Source organism: Lithobates pipiens, unplaced genomic scaffold (assembly GCF_037356315.1).
Source record: "Lithobates pipiens isolate NorthernLeopardFrog02 unplaced genomic scaffold, aLitPip1_a1.2 Scaffold_1, whole genome shotgun sequence".
NCBI lineage: Eukaryota > Metazoa > Chordata > Amphibia > Anura > Ranidae > Lithobates > Lithobates pipiens.
Window position 1 is genome coordinate 129786244 of NW_027507685.1, and position 8928 is coordinate 129795171.

Genomic DNA, 8928 nt, shown 5'->3' on the forward strand with positions numbered 1-8928 from the left:
ATGAATGAATGAATATTTGAGCAGATCGATTATGATTTCACGTGTTACGGACTGGATATATAATGGAGGGGGTAAGGACTGGGCAGAATTAGAAATTAATTTAAGCACAAAGAATTTAGGAGAATTAATATGGATACCAGCAAAAACTACAGAGTTAGCGGCAAATACAAGCACACTCACGAAAAATACACTGCGGATTTGGGACACAATAAACAAGAGACATGGGTGGTCACATAACTCACCATATATTCCGCTGTTGGATAATATTTTTTTTAGACCAGGGCAGGAGGAGTACATATATTTTAGTAGGTGGGCTAGGAAAGATAGTATTAGATTACACGAGGTTATGGTAGGGGATAGATTATGCACATATGAAGAAATCATTGGGAAATGGGGACATAAACCCTTGGATAAATGGAGACATTCACAATTATTCTACTTTGCCCAGTCCTTACCTCATCCATTGAGGGGTAAGGAGAAGTTGAGGCCCTTAGAAAAATTATTTGCGAACCGGAATAGTCTGGTAAAAAGAACAACAAAAATATACAAAATTTTGTTAGAAGAAGCGGGAAATAAATATCCTGAATACCTGGGTAAATGGGAAAGGGAAATAGGCTCTCTAAGTAGTGATGAACAGAGAACTAAAATACTGAGACGTACGTATTCGGTAGCGAAAGACTCACAAACTAGGGAGATGTCCTATAAACTACTGTCTAGGTGGTATATAACTCCTCAGCAAGGAAAATTCCTCTAGGTGTTGGAGAGGATGCTCGGCGGTGGGATCCTTTGCTCACCTATGGTGGGACTGTCCTAAAATACAAGCATACTGGGGGAAAATAATAGAAGCAAGTTTTAATGTAACAGGTGAAAGGATTAGAAGTGATCCCTGGGTGTGCCTATTTCATGGCACAGTAGTTAGAGAGGAAGAATATGGACAGACCTTGATCCCCTGTTTGTTGAATTCTGCCAAAGCCTTGATCCCACGGAAATGGAAAAGCCAGGATCCCCCCACAATGAAGGAATGGGTAGAGAGACTGGAAAAAGTAAGAAATATTGAAGCTACGATATATAAGTCAGAAAATGCGGAGGAGAGGTATCTGAATAAGTGGAGACATTGGTTACAATTTAGAAAATCTGACAATTATTGGAAGTTACTTGAATGTTAGCGATCCCTAACAATGGAAGGACCGAGTGAGAGGGGTAGGGAGTGAGAGGGGTAGGGAGGGAGTGGGTGGGGGGTTTCTTAGTGGAGATAATGTCAAAAGGATTGAATTTTGTAATAAAACGAGATTGTTTGTTAAACTTGAAAAATAAAGAATTTAAAAAAAAAGAATATTTGAGCAGATCGGATCAGTAAGTGCATTTTATGCCGTTTTTCTTCAGTGGTGTCATATCTCCTTGCTCTCAATAAGGCCCCTATCACACTGGGCGGTGGGTGCGTCGGCGGTAAAACGCTGCTATTTTTAGCGGCACTTTACCATCAATTTTGCGGCACTATTCGGCCACTAGCGGGGCGCTTTTCCCCCCCGCTAGCGGCCGAGAAAGGGTTAAAACCACCGCAAAGGGCTGCTGCAACAGCACTATGCTGGTGGTATAGCCGCGCTGCCCCATTGATTTCAATGAGCAAAAGCAGTGTATACACCACTCCAAAGATGCTGCTGGCACCCTGCCAGTTTTCACATTGGAGAGACAGCAGTGGCTCTTTCGTTATAGTGCCTGCTAGGGATGAGCCGAACACCCCCCGGTTCGGTTCGCACCAGAACATTTTCGAACGGACCGAAAATTTGTGAGAATTTTAGAACCCCATTGAAGTCTATGGGACTCGAACGTTCAAAATAAAAAGTGCTAATTTTAATGGCTAATATGCAAGATATTGTCTTAAAAAGGGTTTGGGGACCAGGCTCCTTCCCCAGGGGACATGGGTCAATGCCTAAAATGTTTTTAAAAATGGCTGTTTTTTCGGGAGCACTGATTTTAATGATGGTTAAAGTGAAAAAAAAGTGAAATATTCCTTTAAAAATCATGCCTGGGGGGTGTCTATAGTATACCTGTGAAGTGGCATGTGTTTCCCGTGTTTAGAACAGTCCCTGCACAAAATGACATTTAACGGAAAAAAATTCATTTAAAACTGCTTGCGGTTTTAATGTAATATCTGGTTCCGGCAATACGGATGAAAATCATTGAGAAAAATGGCATGGGTAGCCCCCCTGCCCATTACCAGCCCCTTTGGGTCTTATACGGATATTAAGGGGAACCCCGTACCCAAATAAAAAAAAAGGAAAGGCATGGGGCCCCCAGGCCCTATATACTCAGAACAGCAGTATACAGGTGGTGCAAACAAGAAAGGGACTGTGTAGGTTTGTTGTGTTAAGTAGAATCTGTTTGTAATTTTGAACTGGTAAATTTTTAAAGTGTAGCTCCAGTCAAAAAATCTATTTTTAAGCTTTTTGGAAAACATAGGGAAGGGTTATCACCCCTGTATAATTTGTTTTGCCGTCCGTCTTTTTTCATCTCACTTCCTGTTGTCTCCTTCCATTTGCAAGTAGGAGACGTTTGTAAGTTGGATGTTTGAAAGTAGGGGCCTGCCCTATATGCTCTGCAAAAATGGGGGCCTAAGGTGTTGGTGTTGCCACAACACTGTAAGCCCTCAAAGTGACTCTTGGTGGGGGCTGGAGCGCCCTGCTGTGAATGATTATATCAAGAATTGTAATTACATGCCATTGTTGGAACAGTGGTAGAAAAATTGGGCCTTTGGTGGTTGTGGTGGTGGTGTTGGTGCCAGAACACTATAAGTCCAGTTACTCTCGGTGGGCGCAGGAATGGGCCCTGCTGTGAAATATTATATCAAGAATTGTAATTACATGCCCCTGTTAAACAGGGGCTGGAAAATTGGGCCTTAGGCACTGCTTGCTGGTGCCAAAACACTGCAACCTCTCCCAGATACTCTAGTTGGAGTGCAGGAATGAGCCCAGCTGCAAAGCATTGCATCAAAAATTGTATTACATGCCCCTGTTAAACAGGGGCTGAAAAATTGGGCCTATACACTGCAACCTCTACCATATACTCTAGTTGGAGTGCAGGAATGAGCCCTGCTGAAAAGCATTGCATCAAAAATTGTATTATATGCCCCTGTTAAACAGGGGCTGATAAATTGGGCCTTAGGCACTGGTGCTGGTTCCACAACACTGCAACCTCTACCATATACTATATTTGCAGTACAGGAATGAGCCCTGCTGCAAAGCATTACATCAAAAACTGTAATTGCACTCCACTGTTAAACAGGGGCTGAAAAATTGGGCTGATGGCATCACCCAGAATGCAAAATGTTCTTCCAAGATATCAGCGGGATCATTGAGGAGGAAGAGGATAGTCAGTCAACATAACAGCTCAATTGCATACTGTGCAAGCTCTGGCTAGTGATCCATCCTCAAGACCCAGTAAGCCAGAGGATTTTCGGTGGGAAAGGTGTCCAAGTCTGACCTTGCCCCTAGGTATTCCTGCACCATGTAAATCAGATGCTGGCGATGGTTGCTGGAACTGATCATACCTTGGGGCTGCAGACTAAAAAATTGTCTGAGCGCATCTCCACCGCTCCTTCTGTGACTGACCGAAGCCTCAGCAACACATTGTCCAGGACCAGGAGTTTGTAACCTCCCAGTCTCTGGGAACGCGTTGCACAGACTTTTCTGCAAGGCCTCCCAGATATGTCTCATCCTCTGCTCCCTCAGCAATGGCAAGATAAGGTCCGCAACCTTACCCTTGTACCATGGATCAAGGAGAGTGGCCAGCCAGTAATGGTCCCTCTCCTTTATCCGAAGAATACGAGGATCCTTCCGCAGGCTTTGCAGGATCAGGGAGGCCATGCAGCGTAGGTTAGCTGAGGCATTCGGTCCAGAGTCCTCTGGTTTCTTGGGACTGTAAATCATCCCTAAAAGACTGCTGCTGCTGATGCTGGGTGCCAGGCTCCACCTCCATGCTGACACAAGCCTCCTCCTCCTCCTCCTGTGTGATGGGTGGGACAGCGGAAACACTGTCTGGATAAAGGGGGCCTTGAGAGGCAAGGAAGTCCTCCCCTTCCTGCCTCTGTTCTGCCTCAAGTGCCCTGTCCATTATTCCACACAGCGTATGCTCCAACAGGTGGACAAGAGGTACAATGTCACTGATGCATGCACTGTCACTGCTCACCATCCTCGTGGCCTCCTCAAATGGTGACAGGACAGTACATGCATCCCTGATCACGCACCACTGGCGTGGTGAGAAAAAACCAAGCTCCCCTGACCCTGTCCTGGTGCCATAGTCGCACAGGTACTCATTGATGGCCCTCTACTGTGTGTGCAGCCGCTGCAGCATGGCCAACGTTGAGTTCCACCTGGTGGGCATGTCACATATAAGGCGGTTCTTGGGCAGGTTCAACTCCTTTTGGAGCTCAGCCAGCAGAGCACTGCCATTAAATGATCGGTGGAAATGCACACAGACTTTCCTGGCCTGCTTCAGAACATCCTGTAAGCCTGGGTACCTGCCCAAGAACCACTGCACCACCAAGTTAAGGACGTGAGCCACACAGGGCACATGGGTCAGTTGTCCCTGTCGGAGGGCGGAGAGGAGATTGGTGCCATTTTCGCAAACCACCATTCCTGGCTTAAGCTGGCGTGGTGTCAACCACCTCTCGGCCTGCCCCTGCAGAGCTGACAAAATATCTGCCCCAGTGTGGCTCCTGTCCCCCAAACAAACCAGCGCAAGCACGGCATGGCATCTCTTTGTCTGTGTACTTGCGTAGCCCCTTGCATGCCTACTGAGCACCGCTGGTTCCGAGGACAGAGCACTGGAAGAGTGCATGGAGAAAGAAGAGCAGGGGGTGGAGGAGAGAGGTGTGTCACAACCAGTAGTAGCATTTTGGAGGCATGGTGGCGGAACAACCTCCAACACTACTGCACCTTGTTCTGCATCCTTCCCAGCTGCCAGAAGAATGACCCAATGGGCCGTGAAAGATGCCGGTAGAGAGCCGGAATCGCCTTCTGTGAGAAAAAGTGGCGTTTGGGGACCTGCCACTGAGGAATCGCACATTGCACAAACTCACGGAAGGGGGCCGAGTCTACCAACTGAAAAGGCAGCAGTTGAAGTGCTAGCAATTTAGCCAAGCTAGCATTCAACCGCTGGGCATGTGGATGGCTGAGAGTGAACTTCTTTTGACGGTCCAGCAGCTGGGGCAGGGAAATTTGCCTGCTACAATCGGACGTGGGTGTACTGCTAGCAGAGTGCCCGCAAGTACTTGGCTGTGACACACCTAATTCTACACCTTCATTCCTCTCAGTGCAGGTTTCAGAGAGGACTGAAGGTCTAGTGGGGTTGGAGATCCCAGCTGATGAGGAGCAAGGAGAGGTCTGCTTTGTTCTTTGATGAGGGTCTTTAAGGTACGCTTGCCAACGAGCTGCATAGCAGGTCAACATATGTCTGGTCAAGCATGTGGTGCCCAAGTGGCTGATGTTTTGGCCACGCGAGATGAGCTTGAGTCATATGTTGCAAATAGCAGCGGTGCGATCTGATGCACTCATCTCAAAAAAGGCCAACACCAAAGAACTTTTGGAATAATGCGCAGAGGTAGCACCCTGCACAGGCGTAGCTCTGCAGTGCAATTCAGTCGGTGTGCTGCCCCTAAGCTGGGCCCCAGAGAGCATTCTGCCTCATTGGAGATGTGCCTCCTCCTCTCTCCTATCAGGCACGTGGAGTCAGTGACCTCATCATCCCCTCCCTCTTCATCACTGGAGCAAATCTGGCAGTATGCTGCAGCTGGTGGAACATGACTGCCAAATTGCTGTTCTTCTTGAGCATCCCCTCTCTCTGCGCTCACACTACTGCCTTCCTCTAGCTGGGTATCATCATCAGAGCCTTCTAAACGCTGGGCATCCTCCTGGAGCATGTACCCAACACTGTGCTCAAACAGTTCGGGGGACTCCTCAGGAGGACATGGTGGGTCTAGGGAAGGAGTGACTGATGATGACATTGAGACGAGGTAAGAGGACGCGTTGGCAGCTGCTTTGCTAGTACCCTGAGCCTGGGTGAGAGAGGATGAGGAGGATGAAGAGGGCTTGGTCATCCACTCTACCAAGTCTTCAGCATGATGCGGCTCAACACGTCCAGCTGCCGAAAATAAGGACAAGCGTGTCCCATGGCCACGTGCTGATGACGATGCACCGTGTCCATGACCAGCACTGTTGTCTCTAGACACAGAGCCTGCTTGCCCTCTTTTATTGGCTCGTGACTGTCTGCCTCTCCTTGTTGGCCTTCCAGACATAGTATTGGCCTGCAGGGAAATGGGGAAACCAGCAATTGGGTAGTGTATATTGTGCTGGAGGCACAGAACACCCACTAACTACTGCAGATGCCTATATGAGAGAACACCAGCAATAAAGGGTAGATACAGGTGTATACTGTGCTGTAGGGTAGGCACACAACACCCACTAACTACTGCAGATGCCTGTATGAGAACACCAGCAATAAAGGGTAGATACAGGTGTATACTGTGCTGTGCTGTAGGCACACAACACCCACAAACTACTGCAGATGCTTGTATGAGAGAACACCAGCAATAAAGGGTAGATACAGATGTATACTGTGCTGTAGGGTAGGCACACAACACCCACTAACTACTGCAGATGCCTGTATGAAAGAACACCAGCAATAAAGGGTAGATACAGGTGCATACTGTGCTGTGCTGTGCTGTAGGCACACAACACCCACTAACTCCTGTAGATGCCTGTATGATAGAACACCAGCAATAAAGGGTAGATGCAGGTGTATACTGTGCTGTAGGCACACAACACCCACTAACTACTGCAGATGCCTGTATGAGAGAACACCAGCAATAAAGGGTAGATACAGGTGTATACTGTGCTGGAGGCACACAACACCCACTAACTCCTGCAGATGTCTGCATGAGAGAACACCGGCAATAAAGGGTAGATACAGGTGTATACTGTGTTGTGCTGTACGAACACAACACCCACTAACTACTGCAGGTGCCTGTATGAGAGAACACCAGCAATACAGGGTAGATACAGGTGCATACTGTGCTGTGCTGTAGGCACACAACACCCACTAACTCCTGGAGATGCCTGTATGATAGAACACCGACAATAAAGGGTAGATGCAGGTGTATACTGTGCTGGAGGCACACAACACCCACTAACTACTGCAGATGCCTGTATGAGAGAACACCAGCAATAAAGGGTAGATTCAGGTGTATACTGTGCTGTGCTGTAGGTACACACCACCCACTAACTCCTGCAAATGCCTGTATGATAGAACACCAGCAATAAAGGGTAGATACAGGTGTATATTGTGCTGGAGGCACATAGCACCCACTAACTACTGCAGATGCCTGTATGAGAGAACACCAGCAATAAAGGGTAGATGCAGATGTATACTGTGCTGTGCTGTAGGCAAACAACACCCACTAACTCCTGCAGATGGCTGTATGAGAGAACACCAGCAATAAAGGGTAGATACAGGTGTATACTGTGCTGGAGGCACACAACACCCACTAACTACTGCAGATGCCTGTATGAGAGAACACCAGCAATAAAGGGTAGATTCAGGTGTATACTGTGCTGTGGGCGCACACCACCCACTAACTCCTGCAAATGCCTGTATGATAGAACACCAGCAATAAAGGGTAGATACAGGTGTATATTGTGCTGGAGGCACATAGCACCCACTAACTACTGCAGATGCCTGTATGAGAGAACACCAGCAATAAAGGGTAGATACAGGTGTATACTGTGCTGTAGGAACACAACACCCACTAACTCCTGCAGATGCCTGTATGAGAGAACACCAGCAATAAAGGGTAGATACAGGTGTATACTGTGCTGGAGGCACACAACACCCACTAACTACTGCAGATGCCTGTATGTAGTGATGGACAAACTTCCGACGGGACGTTTTGCGAACGCGAACCGCGAACGCGGCCAAAAGTTTGAGATCTGCAAGGTTCGCGGCGGACCCCATTGACTTTAATGGCAGGCAAACCTTAAAAACCTCCAGGTCATATTTTCAGCCACAAAATACTTACTAGCTGCGCACACATAGTCCCACAACATGGACACTGACATAACAAAAGTATTAAGTGAATCTGGGATCGTCAACGACAAGCATTCTTTTTTTATCTGTGAAATTTTGACAATTCAGGAGCGCATGAAGGCCGTGGAGGAGAGGCAAGGTCAGGCCAGGCTATGAAGGGGGTGCAGGAGATGATCAGTGCCACAGTCAGGGCAGCGCAGTCCTGTGCCAGTGTTCCAGTGTGCCAACCTGTGCTTGAGCCCCTGACCCCTCCCTCTGCCCGGCCCTTACCCCCACCTATGCAGGGCTCCACTGCTGTGGTCCAGAGGTGCCAGTCCAGTGCTGATCCTCAGCCATGGTGCTGGCACTGCCTGCTGATTGGCTTCTCTGCTGCTATCTCCCTCACTGTCTGAAACCAGCACTGCAATAAAAACTGAGCACTGACACCAGCACCGTGATAGAGAGCACTGACACCAGCACAGAGATAGAGAGCACCGCCACCAGCACAGAGATAGAGAGCACCAACACCAGCACCGAGATAGAGAGCACTGACACCAGCACCATGATAGAGAGCACTGACACCAGCACCGTGATAGAGAGCATCGACACCAGCACCGAGATAGAGAGCACTGACACCAGCACCGTGATAGAGAGCACTGACACCAGCACCGAGATAGAGAGCACTGACACCAGCACCGTGATAGAGAGCACTGACGCCAGCACCGAGATAGAGAGCACTGACACCAGCACCGAGATAGAGAGCACTGACACCAGCACCGAGATAGAGAGCACTGACACCAGCACCGTGATAGAGAGCACTGACACCAGCACCATGATAAAGAGCACTGACACCAGCACCGTGATAGAGAG